Source organism: Sinocyclocheilus grahami, unplaced genomic scaffold (assembly GCF_001515645.1).
Source record: "Sinocyclocheilus grahami isolate Dianchi unplaced genomic scaffold, SAMN03320097.WGS_v1.1 scaffold153.1, whole genome shotgun sequence".
Taxonomy (NCBI): Eukaryota; Metazoa; Chordata; class Actinopteri; order Cypriniformes; family Cyprinidae; genus Sinocyclocheilus; species Sinocyclocheilus grahami.
In genome coordinates this window covers 3355303-3370205 of record NW_015505332.1, presented here as the reverse complement: position 1 = coordinate 3370205, position 14903 = coordinate 3355303, and the positions used below count along the sequence as shown (strand labels likewise).

Here is a 14903-nt window from a genome sequence, read left to right as displayed (position 1 = left end):
TATATAAATGTATAAATATGTATAATAAATATACACATTATATGATATATAAATTATAATATCATACTGGTATATAAACTATAAATAGATACATAGATAGACATATATACACACACACACACTGTATGTAGCATCTGTCTATCTGTAAATACTTTTTACAATATAATAAAACTAAATATAAATAAATAAATTATATATTAATTTATATATATATATATATACACACACATTATATTATATATAAATTATAAATATTATATATAAATATTGTACTGGTATATAAACTATAAAAATGGACAGGGATAGATTTTTAAACAATTCAAAGGAAAATGTATATTTTTGATGCTGACACGTGTCACCATTTCGAACAACCCTCTGAGCTTTTTTTGCAGTTTGCTTAAATGAAGTACAAATACTCAATGTAGTCTCTCTTTTGAAATCATTGAAATGGCATACATAATAATTCCACAACAATTAGACAAATGTTTTAGATGGGAGTAAGTCACTGCTTGACTTGTCACGTCAACAATAATGTAAGGGCTTGCACTTCTTTCAGAAAGGATTCTGAAAGAAAATATGTAAAAATCGTTCGTCTTAGTCAAATTAAACCACCTCCAGGCAGAGAAAAACACCTATATGAACATGAGCTCCGAGCTGTCTGACCAGTAGAAGGCACTGTGGCACCAATATCTAGATTTCACACACAAACTTTCTCCAGGTTGTCTTACACCAAGAGTTATATCTGTGTGTTGGTACATGTTGTTTCAAAATCAGCATGAATTCAAAGGTTTGCCCATTTCTTTTGGATTTCAAAGCTATCTGTCATTTCAAGTGGTTTTCAAAGCAAGGTGGTTGATTGCTGATATGAAGTTGATGTTGCTAGGGTCAGTTGTATGCAATATTTAATAACAATTCATATTATAAAACTATAATACTAATAAATGGTATTAATATTTTGGTTTTGGAAGACATTTATCAGCGTGATGCCTCAAAATAGCCAAATTATGAGCCTGTCTGAAATATGGCTTCATCACTGCTATCCAGACATGATCGCAGATGACCTCAGCATCAGACGAAAGGCCATCAGAGGTCATACAGTGTGTGTCTTCTGTGTGTAAAGCGTGTTTAGCTCCAGCGAGAGCATCAGCGTTGTGCTGTGGAAGCGGGAGTGAGTTTACTCGTCTTCTGCTGCTCTGCACACTTTTTGTTTTCCTCTAACGATGCAGTTAGTGAAGTGTTCAGTGATGCCGTAGTGCTCTTTATTTTCACAGGGATTACGCAGTGATTAGTTCGCAATAAACGCAGCGGTAATTACGCAGTGGGAGCTCTCGTTTTCCACCATCTCTCCTTCTTCTCTTCAAGCTCCAATGAAAGATGGTTAACACATCAAACATCTTGTGTTTTTGGGGGGGTTGTTGACATACGATGGGGTCCAGGAGTCTGAGAGCATTTTTTTCTAATTAGTACAAAATGTTTCATTACTAGTGATAATTTGCTTTGATTAGTGACCAAGAAATGTGCAGAAAATGCATTCAAGTATTTCAGTTTATTAGCAAGTAAAACTTGCACCCATCTAATATATAAAGAAATTCTCTCTCTCTCTCTCTCTCTCTCTCTCTCTCTCTCTCTCTATATATATATATATATATATATATATATATATATGTACAGTGGGTACGGAAAGTATTCAGACCCCCTTAAATTTTTCACTCTGTTATATTGCAGCCATTTGCTAAAATCATTTAAGTTCATTTTTTTTCCTCATTAATGTACACACAGCACCCCATATTGACAGAAAAACACAGAATTGTTGACATTTTTGCAGATTTATTAAAAAAGTAAAACTGAAATATCACATGGTTCTAAGTATTCAGACCCTTTGCTGTGACACTCATATATTTAACTCAGGTGCTGTCCATTTCACACACACACACACAATTTTAAAATATAATTTTATATAAACATGTATAACAATTTTTACATATATATTGTTTATCCACATATAAACACACACACCCATACACCTATATATGAAGTATTATATTGTCAAGTATCAATAATTCAACAGCCTACCTCACGACGAGTAGTTATCAGCGATTGTACTTGAGACAAGGATTTCCTGTTTCAGAAAGATTCATATTCTTTCATCTCGGCTCATGTCATTAATTTGTGTCCTGGGGTCAGTTGTGTCCTCGTCTGTGCATAAAATCACTATCAACAGTCTTTGAAATGGGAACGTCAATCTTCTCGAGTGCCTTAAAGACAATATTTCCCATTAAAACACTTAGACTTCTGATGAAATGCTGGTGTGTCATTTTCATCATAGAGATGTGATGGATGAAATTAGAGATTATGGTGCGATTCGGACCGGGCCGTCGTGTTTTTGTCAGTCCCCTCTCTCTCAGACCGGTCTGAATAATGGATTCACAGCTATTGGGGGCCGTGTCTGGGGTTTATGAAAAATACATCTCTCTATCGGGGCCGGCAGACACAGACCCTCTCACCCCAGAACAAGCCACTGCCACAAAACCTCCCCAGAGGAGAATGTGAGCGCTCACAGGTCACTCTTTCACTGCTCAGTTACGTTTCACTGAAGCCAGCTTTGTTTCTCTCAAAACCCTGAAAACAGAAGCAAAAGAGAAAAGTGTTTTCATACAGTCTTTCATACTGTTTCATACTGTATTCTATGCATACATTCTTTCATACAGTAAGAGCACAGTGATCTGGATCAATTTTGATTGCATGCTTTAGTATCACTTTGTATCACGCTGTCTCTACTCTACACTGTAAAAAAAAAATCTGACATTTACGGTAAAATACCGGCAGCTGTGGTTGCTAGAAGTTCACCGTAAAAAATATGGTAGCAACATTTTAGGTTTTGCAGACTTAACTTAAAGGGGTCATACGATGCAATTAAAATTTTTCCTTTCTCTTTGAAGTGTTACAAGCTCTTGGTGCATAAAGAAGATCTGTAAAGTTGCAAAGACTAAAGTCTCAAATCCAAAGAGATATTCTGTGTTTCGTTGTGAAAGCGAATCTACTTTGTTGGCCTTCCAAAAGGAAGGTCGCTGAGGAAATAAATCAACTTCACGCTGTGGATCGCCGGATCGGCTTTCACCGTGGATGAAGTGGAGTCCAGCCCGGGGTCGTCACATGTGGTTGCCGCAAGCCTGCTTCTTCATCAAATCCGCCGGCCGCGCCGTTCTTAAGCCCAATGGCCTCCGCTCACTCTAGGCCGCCGCCGCTCACTCTAGCCTGCCGTGTGTGACGATATGTTTCGTTGTGAAAGCAAAACTTCTTTGTTTGGCCTTTCAAAAGAGGACACGATTAGAAATCAGTGGTTAAGTTGTATTTACAACACTGTTCCAGAACACTTCAACCCAAATATTCAGATGTGTGCAGCACATTTTATGGAGGACTGTTTCCTGTTCCTGGTAGAGTAGACTACAATGCCAGCTGTTCTGACTCACAGACTGTTTTTATATTTAAAGAATTTGCCACTGATGATTCAAACGCAAGTTCTGAGCAGTGTAGAGTAACGCTTGTTGTTTGTCATTTCTCCGATCACAAATGCAGACATGGTTTTATGTTTACGCGGCGCAACGCAACGCGTAAAAAGACAGTATAAGTCATTATAATCCGTGATTATGCCCCCACTGGATGCAACAAATGCTTCGTTTATAATGGGTTTTAATGTTTTTGTCTTGTCGCTCCGGCCGGACAGGGCATCACAGTATGGTAAGGGGTGTAACATTTCCATCACACGCTTGAGGTATTCGGCCAATCACAACGCACTGGATAGCTGGCCAATCAGAGCACACCTCGCTTTTCAGACCGATGAGCTTTGTAAAAATCAATGCGTTTCAGAAAGGCGGGGCATAGAGGAGAAACAATAATGTACAGTATGTGGAAAAAAATTAGTTTGAACTGCATAAAAACATTTCATTACACCAAATACACCAAATAAGTTATTTTTAGCAACATCATATGACCCCTTTAAATTCACAATAAAATACCGTATTTCATTAACTGATGTAATGTTAATAAACCAACATATTGAAGTACTAATATCTGTTTTGAACCATTCTAATGCACTGATAACCACCAAAAATCTGGTGGTGATGAGAAAGTCACATGATGAACCAAAGCTCATCACAAACAGCTTTTCTACGAGCTGAGGAGGGCAATACTTATATAGAAGGTGCACAGTGTCATGCACACAAACACTAAACCCCATCATGGTGACACACATGTTACTGAAATAATGCAATGAACATTAATTTAACCATTAGATGTAAGATTAAACCCTAATGTACACAACCGATAAGAAAAAACTAAGAAGAAACATGTTATTTCAACAAAAAAACATCAAATATGAAGTGTCATGCAGGGAATTCTGGGAGTGTCAATTTACGGTTTGTCACTGTAAATTATACAATGACTTTTTCTTTTTCACTTCAAAAAAACCTTATTTTAACAGTATTTTACATTAAATGTAATTACATTTATTCACCGAATATAGTATGGTAACTTACTGTTAACCAGTTAACAGGTTTTTACTGTAGCATTTTTAGTCTTTTACTGTTAAAATCACAATTATTTTTTACAGTGTAGAGGATTGAAAAAAGGTTTTACTCACCTCCTTGAAGCTCTCGAATGTCATTCTCTGTTCTATGTACTCAATCCGGACCATAGCTTTTACAAGAACTGGTGGTGTTTTGCCTTCAATGACTTCATGAGCTTTGGTGGACAGAAAGATATAGTTAATACTGACTTTTATAATAAATGTTGGTCTGTTTCTTACACAAAGCTATCATTCAGTAGATTTAGAATATAACACACGAGTTGCATGTTTTCATCCTTTTTATACAGTAGCTCAACAGTCATGGAAATTGCGCATTTAACTTGTTATATAGAAAGAAGCCATGTAAATGTTCTTGAATAAACTATATATTACAAAATATAATGTAAAATATACTGACCTCCTTTATTTGATCAAAAATACAGTAAAAACGGTCATTTAAAAAAATATATAACCAAAATAATTATTAATATGTCATATAATATAAATGAATATAATATTGTCAATGTTAATATAATAAATAAATAATTATTAATACTATTATAATATGTACTTTAAAATGTAATTCATTCCTGTAACGGGAAAGCTGAATTTTCAGACTGTGCTTCATACAAAACTACCATTATTTCAGAAAACTTTGGATATAGGTGTTGTACGGATCACCTTTGTTTCACTCATGTTTGCATTTTGGAGCGCAACAGTCGTGCAAGTCATGCAAATAATGGTTAATATACAGAAAGATGCTGTGAACATATTCTATACTACTGTTTTTAAAAGAATCATTTTACAAAGGCTACACTTATGTAAAAAAAAAAAAATACAGTAAAAATGTCAAATATTATTACAATTAAAATAACGATTTTCTATGTTAATATATTTAAAAATGTAATTTATTCCTGTGATGACAAAGCTGAATTTTCAGTTGCATGGATCACTTTTGTTACCTTTTTGGAGCTCAACAGCCATGCAGGTCATGCAAATAACTGTTGATACATAGAAAAAAAGCGATGTAGTTATTCTTAAGTGTTTCACAAAATAAATGACAGTTTGGAGGGTACAAACTAATTTGCTCTCCAGTTAACCTCTTTGAGGTCTTGGAGAAACAATTGAGATACTACAGAGATCTCATTGCAGATTTTTCACTCTGTTTACAGTATTTTGCTTATTTCCTTGCTCTTTCAGTCCTCCCGCAAGCTGAGCTCTTATCATTGCTTTATTATATCCCTGTAATTTCTAAAATAACTGCTCCCGCTCTCTTTTTCTCCCTTTTATCCGTCTCCCTTCCCCTCTCTTTCTCTCTCTCCCGCTCCCGCTCTCGCTTGTACTCGGCACCTCCTCCTCCTTCTCCTTCTCCTCAGTTGGATTCTTCAGTCGGTGGGCAGGAACTGTGTCGGTTTCTGAAGAAGCCGAGAGAGAGAGAGAGGGGGGGGAGCGAACTGTGTCTGGGTCAGCTCGGTCTGTCATCTCAGACAGTCAGAGAGAGCGAGAGAGACAGACGGCACACAGGCAGCAGGATACAGGAGGTATGTCAGAGGATGTGGTTTCCCTGAGCTTGAAGAATACTGCACATACATACTTTGAGCATGACCTAACGGCAGCACGCAAAGTGTGTTTTCTGCGCTCTGCTAGCTGCCTGCCGCAGGAGGACTGATCCGCTCGGGATCCTCGCTTCTTGTTATTACTGTGCCGTCACATCCAACGGGAAACATACCGCCGCTCTTGCGGTTCACACACCGGATTGGGGATCACTGACTCAAACTTGCAGCCTCCGCGTGTCGACAGCTCCACAACAGGTAAGCGGTCCGTCTCCATCGATTTCCTCACTTCATGAAGCATGCTGTCTGTCTAGGAGGAAAGCAAACATGACAACAGTGCAGTGATAAAGAATCAATCATGGGAAGCCACAAGCCACAAGTTTGCCACTGTGTGATGCGCTACAGCAAACGTCTTTATCCGTTAACACAGACACATGCTCCATGTAAAGCCTATCACACAGATCAATGGTTTAGTTTGAGTCACATGGACAAAGTCTGACAGGAAGACTGCATACTCGCCTTCGATGCTTGACCGTTGGCTTTTTTTAAGAAGTGTTTCTTCAGCACCTCATTTCGGTTGTTTGTCTGAAATCAAAGGAGTTTGGTGAGAGATCTCTTGAATAGGATGTAAACTAAATATCATTGGAGCATTAAACCTAAGTGAAGTCAAACATCAGCATTAAGTAACCTAATTTGTGTTCACACTGAAAGCGAAAATGCTGAATGCTGAATCTGAAGATATTTGATGTTTAAATTCGGTATGAAATGAAAATTCAGCTATTTTCTAAATGCATGTTATTGGTTGTGAGGGTGAACAGTTCATTTGTGCATGTTTTATTTTTTACTTGTTTTTGACCTCGTAATTTTTTACCAAAATGTCTATCTTGTGGTCAAGCAACAAACTTCTCCAGTCATTTATTGTGCATAAACCCACCCCTTTTTTAAAGGGGTCATATGATGCTTTTTTAAAGAACATTATTTTTGCAAGCTCACATTCAGATCCACCATCCAATCAACATCCAATGGACAGAAACAAGTCCCCGCCCTACATTTTTTCTATTTCGTTAATCTGTTTCTCTCGGATGTACATCACAATACAAAATAAAAGATCTGTTGCTACTTTTGTTTCATCACAACTGTAGTATCAGCTACTGTTATGTATAGTGTAATTTTGAACCAATGAGATATCACTGTAGGTGGGGCTTCCTTACACAACAGTGCAGAAATATAAACCAAGAGCCCAACAAAATTTGCTGTTGATCATCAAATGTTGATCAAATCGAATAAAACGTAAAAATAACCTTTCGAGAATAGTCTAAGCTTTTTTAGGCTTTTTTTGCAACTTCAGGGATCTTATCTATGCACAATCAGCTTGTAACACTCCAAAGAGAAAGGACAACTTGAAATCGCATCATATGACCCCTTTAAAGTCAACCAACTGCAAGCTCACATTCAGATCCACCATCCAATCAACATCCGATGGACAGAAACAAGTCCCCGCCCTACATTTTTTCTATTTCGTTAATCTGTTTCTCTTGGATGTACATCACAATACAAAATAAAAGATCTGTTGCTACTTTTGTTTCATCACAACTGTAGTATCAGCTACTGTTATGTATAGTGTAATTTTGAACCAATGAGATATCACTGTAGGTGGGGCTTCCTTACACAACAGTGCAGAAATATAAACCAAGAGCCCAACAAAATTTGCTGTTGATCATCAAATGTTGATCAAATCGAATAAAACGTAAAAATAACCTTTCGAGAATAGTCTAAGCTTTTTTAGGCTTTTGCACAAAAATCTCCCTGGAAAGCTAGTTTATGGCTATTAAAAAAATGAAATATTATGACATTAATTACACATTATGACATTTTAATTAGCTTTTATTTTTATATTTTAATTTTTTTATTTATTTTAGTAATTGTATGTACTTGCCATTTGTGTTAGATTTTTATTTTCTATTTATCTTTCATTTATATATTTATTTATTTATTCAGTTTTAGAAATTTTAGTACTAGCATACACTTACTGTATTTCACCAAGGCAACACTTCTAATTATCTAATTTGTAAGTCTTTCTTCTTATATATATACTTTTTTATTTTTATTTTATGATAACAACACTAGTTTTTGAATATTTTTGTCACATTTCCATTACGTTATACTATGAGGTATTATTTTGGAAATAAAAATAGCTATTTAATTTAAAACTATGAAATTTTGTATAAAAACCTTTGGCAGTCTGATCAAATAAGTCAAGAAAGAGTTAAAAATGTTAAAAATCAAAGCCAAAACTGGAAAGTAAAGTCGAGTGCATTGCATTGTTGCACTGTTCTCTGTTGTGTACTTCTCATTTTCTCAAATGTACTAGTTTATCAAAGTATTTCTTACATGCATATAGAAAATGAGCATACTGTACACAGCATGCATACTAAATGCTACTGAAAGAGTATGAGTAGTATGTTAGTATGTTAATCTATACACAGTCTAATTGTGCTGTTGATGCTAGTAGGCGGTCCCGCTAACGGTCCCTGTCAGTCATATTGCCGGAAATTGCCAACTCTCATTATAAATGAATGTCTTATGGATGCAAATCGCTGTCAGTGTGAACGCCCTTTAAGAAAGGAATTTAAGAAAAGAGAACAGAGAAGGCAAACTGTCATTAATCAGTTCCAGACGGCGGTTTGGAGGCTGTGCGCATTGAGTTGCGCCGCTGCGCCTCAGGAGCCGACACACAGAGCTGCTGTTGTCATGGAGGAATCTGGTGCATCATATCATGGGCTAGTCACCTCCGACTAGCATACTGTACACAGCATGCATACTAAATGCTACTGAAAGAGTATGAGTAGTATGAGTAGTATGTTAGTATGTTAATCTATACACAGTCTAATTGTGCTGTTGATGCTAGTAGGCGGTCCCGCTAACGGTCCCTGTCAGTCATATTGCCGGAAATTGCCAACTCTCATTATAAATGAATGTCTTATGGATGCAAATCGCTGTCAGTGTGAACGCCCTTTAAGAAAGGAATTTAAGAAAAGAGAACAGAGAAGGCAAACTGTCATTAATCAGTTCCAGACGGCGGTTTGGAGGCTGTGCGCATTGAGTTGCGTCGCTGCGCCTCAGGAGCCGACACACAGAGCTGCTGTTGTCATGGAGGAATCTGGTGCATCATATCATGGGCTAGTCACCTCCGACCCCACGCATACTCGCTATTAGAGAGTTACTGGAGAGTAATGCTGACTTCAGTGTCATATGTGCATCAGCAGGACCTTTTTATTACAGCTCAGAGGCTGTTTCCTTGGGAGAAAAAACAAATACCAAACAAACTCAATTTTGTGCATTTTCAGAAAGAAATATGAATGGTACTCGCCTGTGCAAAAGTCTCTGAGGGTGCTGTGAGTTGTTTCCAGGGTGCTGCACTGTAAACAACCTGCAATAACAAAGTGAGATATTTAAATCTGTTTTACTGTGCCCTTGTGATATTTAAAAGTTTGATCACTACTGATAAAAAAGTGCACTTTAAAAATGACCATAATTTTAACAGTAGAAGATTGCAAATGCCATGATAAAAACCTGTTAAGTCGTTAACTGTAAGTTTCCTTACTATATACGGTGCAAAACTGTAAATCTAACAGGACATTTTATGTAATTTTACAGTAAATTGTCATATTATAATGTATAGCAAAAAGTAAATAAATAAAGAAATTGACAAGTTAAATCCATAAAACCTAAAACAACGCTTTTTCCCATTTTTTTTCTTTTAAACAGTGTATCATTCAAAACAGTAGCAACAAACATTACAGGTCAAGTTACATATTTAAGTTAAATACTTTAGTTAGGGGTTCATTCAGATCACTAGAGTAACTAATAATAGTGGTGCTTGACTTACCATACACTAATGAGACAATTGCTGACTATACAGTAAGAACAGAGCTATTAATAGCATTAGTTACTCGGTATATGTAAAACATATATTAAAGGGTTAGTTCACCCAAAAATGAAAATTAGCCTGTGTTTTACACACCCTCAAAGCATCCTAGGTGTATATGACTTTCTTCTTTCAGATGAATCCAGTCGGAGTTATATAAAAAATTGTCCTGGCTATTCCAAACTCTATCATTGCAGTCAGCGGGTGTTGCAGTTGAACAGTCCACAAGTCGTCAAATAAAGAGCACGCATCCATAATAAAACGTGCCTCACACGGCTCCGGGGGGTGAATAAAGGCCTCCTGTAGTGAATCCATGCATTTTTGTTAGAAAAATATCCATATTCAAAACGTAATAAACCCTTTTCTCTCACTTCCGGTATCTGTCATACGCGGAAGGCGTTCCGGCGGATGACGCGCGACATATGCGCATCTCTGAGATATGCTAGTGTCGTGAGTTTGTTTATAGAAGCAAAGGAAGCAACGTTTCCTTACTTTAGCAAAGGAAAACCAGTCTCCTCTTGGCTTATATCGAAATCCTCCAAAATTTTTCTTTGCAAATCTTCGGTTTGTACTTCTAATTCGTGACCGGCATTTTGTTTTGTTCTCTCTCCGCGTTCGTCACTAATCACGCAACGCCGACATCCTACGCCATCCGCCTGAACGGCTTCCATGTATGACAGATGGTGGAAGTGATATAAAAGTGTTTATTACGTTTGAAATATGGACACATGGATTCGCTACAGGAGGCCTTTACTCACCCCCTGGATCCGTGCGAAGCACGTTTTATTATGGATGCGTGCTCTTTATTTGACAACTTGTGGACTGTTCAACTGCAACACCCGCTGACTGCAATGATAGAGCTTGGAATAGCCAGGACAATTTTTAATATAACTCCGACTGGATTTGTCTGAAAGAAGAAAGTCATATAAACCTAGGATGCTTCGAGGGTGAGTAAAACACAAGCTAATTTTAATTTTTGGGTGAACTAACCCGTTAAAATATATCAGATGACCATATGTGCTCTTTTCCCCCCACACATGTCCTGTCAAATTGCCTAAAATGTCCAGGTTTTGGCTTCATTTTACTACAGACATGCTCTCTACAGTCCGTTCTCTGTGAATCCCGCCTTCTCGCACGTCACGATTGGTCGATTGTGTATAATGCCTTATTGGACAGACTTCTTTTACTCATTACCTTCTACAAATATGAAAACAAAGCCAAAACCAGGACATTTTAGGCAATTTAGAAATCCTGGCCAGGACTAAGATGACGTATTGGTCACCCTAAATAATATTAGTATTAATGTGGAAGGCATAATTAACATAATTAGGTCTTTGATGAAAAATACATAAGTTTGGGACTTTTGGAAGTAGACTGAGCACGTTTGAGACATTGTTAAGATCTCTTCTACTGTCTTTAACAGTGGTGGCCGTTTTCCTAGTAGAAAATCTTGTGAATAACAACTTGATCTGTAATTTCCTTCACCTTATAAGTCACACGCAGCAAAAGTGTAGCTAATTGCATCTTTATGACTCCTGCAGCTGTTTATTCTACCTGTATCATCATCGGAAGCTGGGCTGGTGTGTTAGGAACATGATTAATACACGTGAAGCTTCAATATTTTGGTAACCTAATTGGGACAGAGAATCCTCTCTTGTGCTCAATTAAATCTAATTTAGATAATTGGAACGCCTTAGTGCATTCGAAACTTAATTACGACATCCTTCCGAGACGTGACGCGCAAAAAGCCCAGTGTGTTATTCGCAGGGCTGTACCTGTGATCTCTGAACAGCTTCTCCTCACGTTCAATTAGGGCAGGCTCTCCTCTGCTCTCTCTGAGAGAAAATGTACACCCTCTCCTGTGATTAGACAGCCTACAAATCAGATGTCACATTCGCTGTCTGTGCCGCGCATTCGGCACCTTCTCCGCAGCTGAGTCAGTTGAGGAGATGAAATGCAGCTTTAGCTGTGTGCCTTGATGGAAGATAAATGGTAATTTTTGTTCTTCTCCTGCGTGAGGTGCCACTTTGAACGGATTATGCTTCCCGGATGTGCGCGAAGATTAGGTTCTTCCCTCCTGTCACAGCGACGAGCTTCTGCCACAAATATTCAGGCCGCTGGCAATGCCTAGGCACAACACAGAACAATCAAAGCGGGAAATATGCAAGCGCTGCAGGAAAACACAAGCGGAATAAAACAGCTTTAATATTTCTTGAAGACTCATCGTCTCGCTTGGTAATGAGTGGCCGGGAAAATTGCAGCGATATTGATTGAGTCGTGTTCGAGAAGGACATGTCGATACTTTGCTTGAGTGCAACAGAAGTCGAGCTTTGTTTTAAAAGAGGAACAGATTCAGATCACTTTCTGGTAAAGTGCACATTTCAAGAAAAGAGACTAAATGCTTACATTCTCACTTTACAAATTTACTGGATTGTTTCCACTGAAAACAGTCTCACACTTTCGCACAGCACACTGTCTCACATATGGGCACTGGTGTGGGTGCTATGATAGAAAATTTCATTTTTTCTTGAAAACAAAGGTTCTTTATTGGCATAGAGAATTCCAGGAAGAACATTTAACATCAATTGAATCTCCAAAGGTTCTTTAAACTCTTAATAAAATAAAGTTTCCCAAGGATTTTTTTGCAGTGATGCATGCCATAGAAGAACTATTTTGGGTTCCCCAATTAAAGTTTCCATGAACAGTTCTTAAAACAAATTAATTTTTTCTTAGCGTGAACATTTAAAAAATCTAAAGAACCTTTTGTGCAGTGCACTCTAAAAAATGCTGGGTTGTTTCAACCCAATTTTGGGTCAAATATGGACTAACCCAACTGTTGGGTTAAAAAGTTAATTTAAAAATGTCACCAAAATTTAACCCAACAGTTGGGTTAGTCCATATTTGACCCAATATTGGGTTGAAACAACCCAGCATTTTTTAGAATGTGGAAAGGTTCCATGGATGTTAAATATTCTTCAATAAAGAACATTTATTTTTAAGAGTGTGTAATTGGAAAATGTCTATTAGATTATTCAAATGGTTCCTTTTAAGAACTCTAGGGAACCAAAAATGGTTCTTTAGCATTGCTGTAGAAACCTTGGAACCTTTAATTTTAAGTGTATAGTCACAATATATTAATTTTTCCCATTCTAAAATGGTTTATATATTCAGTGACCACAGGTAATGCCCATTTTTAAGGATAAAAATAATGAATACTTCAACAGAAGAAACTTGGATTTTGCCGTAACCCAACTGTTGGGTTAAAAAGTTAATTTAAAAATGTCACCAAAATTTAACCCAACAGTTGGGTTAGTCCATATTTGACCCAATATTAGGTTGAAACAACCCAGCATTTTTTAGAAGGTTGAAACAACCCAGCATTTTTTAGAGTGTGGAAAGGTTCAGTGGATGTTAAATATTCTTCAATAAAGAACATTTATTTTTAAGAGTGTGTAATTGGAAAATGTCTATTAGATTATTCAAATGGTTCCTTTTAAGAACTTTAGGGAACCAAAAATGGTTCTTTAGCATTGCTGTAGAAACCTTGGAACCTTTAATTTTAAGTGTATAGTCACAATATATTAATTTTTCCCATTCTAAAATGGTTTATATATTCAGTGACCACAGGTAATGCCCATTTTTAAGGATAAAAATAATGAATACTTCAACAGAAGAAACTTGGATTTTGCCGTTTTCTCTTTTTATTTGAAGGACACAATAAACTGAAAAATCTGATTATTCATAACAAATGAAAAAGTGTGACAGTTTAAAAGAAATGTTACATTATAAAACACTTGAAGGAATAGTTCACAATAGAAGATATTTTGAAGAATGTTGGTAACCTAACAGTTGACGGTAGCCATTGACTTCCATTTTTTTCTATGCTACGGAAGTAAATGGCTACTGTCAACTGTTTGGTGATCAACATTCTTCAAAATATCTTATTTTATTCCTTAAAAAAACTGACAACAAAAAAACTAATATTAAGATACAATCAAATCATTTAAAATAAGGTAGCTAACATGCGCACGCCTCTGACCATTTTAACTGACGTTGCTCTGCATTCGCTTCGGAATTAATTTGTCTTGTGTGGATTTTAATTCCACATTTTGTTTTTGTTTTTGCACAGAATATTATAATATAAAGCATGTTATCAGTGTTGGGGTAACGCATTACAAGTAACGTGAGTTACGTAATCAGATTGTTAAGATACAATCAAATCATTTGAAATAAGGTAGCTAACATGTGCACGCCTCTGACCATTTTAACTGACGTTGCTCTGCATTCGCTTCGGAATTAATTTGTCTTGTGTGGATTTTAATTCCACATTTTGTTTTTGTTTTTGCACAGAATATTATAATATAAAGCATGTTATCAGTGTTGGGGTGACGCATTACAAGTAACGTGAGTTATGTAATCAGATTACTTTTTTTATTTCTTCTAACTATGCATAAGCAAGCAGTGAAGCAGCGGCCAGGAACACGAGGTTCTGGAGCTTGTAGGGACATACAGTAGGAACACTTTCCCAAGACACCAATTAACCCCAGTTTTTGTCTAAATTATGCTGTGACATTTTGTTTAGACTTGACATTGTTTACCCAGGAAATGAGTCCTCAGAGTAAAACATGGTGTTTGAGTGTCTCGTTCAACAGAATACTGCACCCAAAAGTAAAAGCAGTCTTCTGTATTTTGGCATACGGTAGCTTTGTGAAGGGATACAGAAAATGAAGGCATCATTTTCTGAAAATCTTCCCCTCCTCTATAGTTTACAAGTCTGAATTTTGGAGCTCCCCAAATTATGCCATTAAATCTATTTGCATTTATTTCTTAACAATAATCATCTTTTTTTTTTTTTTTT

General features: G+C 36.8%; 1 protein-coding gene across 1 annotated transcript in view; it reads left to right on the top strand.

Annotated features, from left to right (window-relative positions):
* The first annotated feature begins 6036 nt into the window (after positions 1 to 6036).
* LOC107592493 (raftlin-like) overlaps positions 6037 to 14903 on the top strand; it is a 100613-nt gene continuing 91746 nt past the window's right edge. Inside the window, exon 1 of the mRNA XM_016282026.1 lies at positions 6037 to 6375. The gene's annotated coding sequence lies outside the window, so the exon portion shown is untranslated. The remainder of the gene's footprint in view (positions 6376 to 14903) is intronic.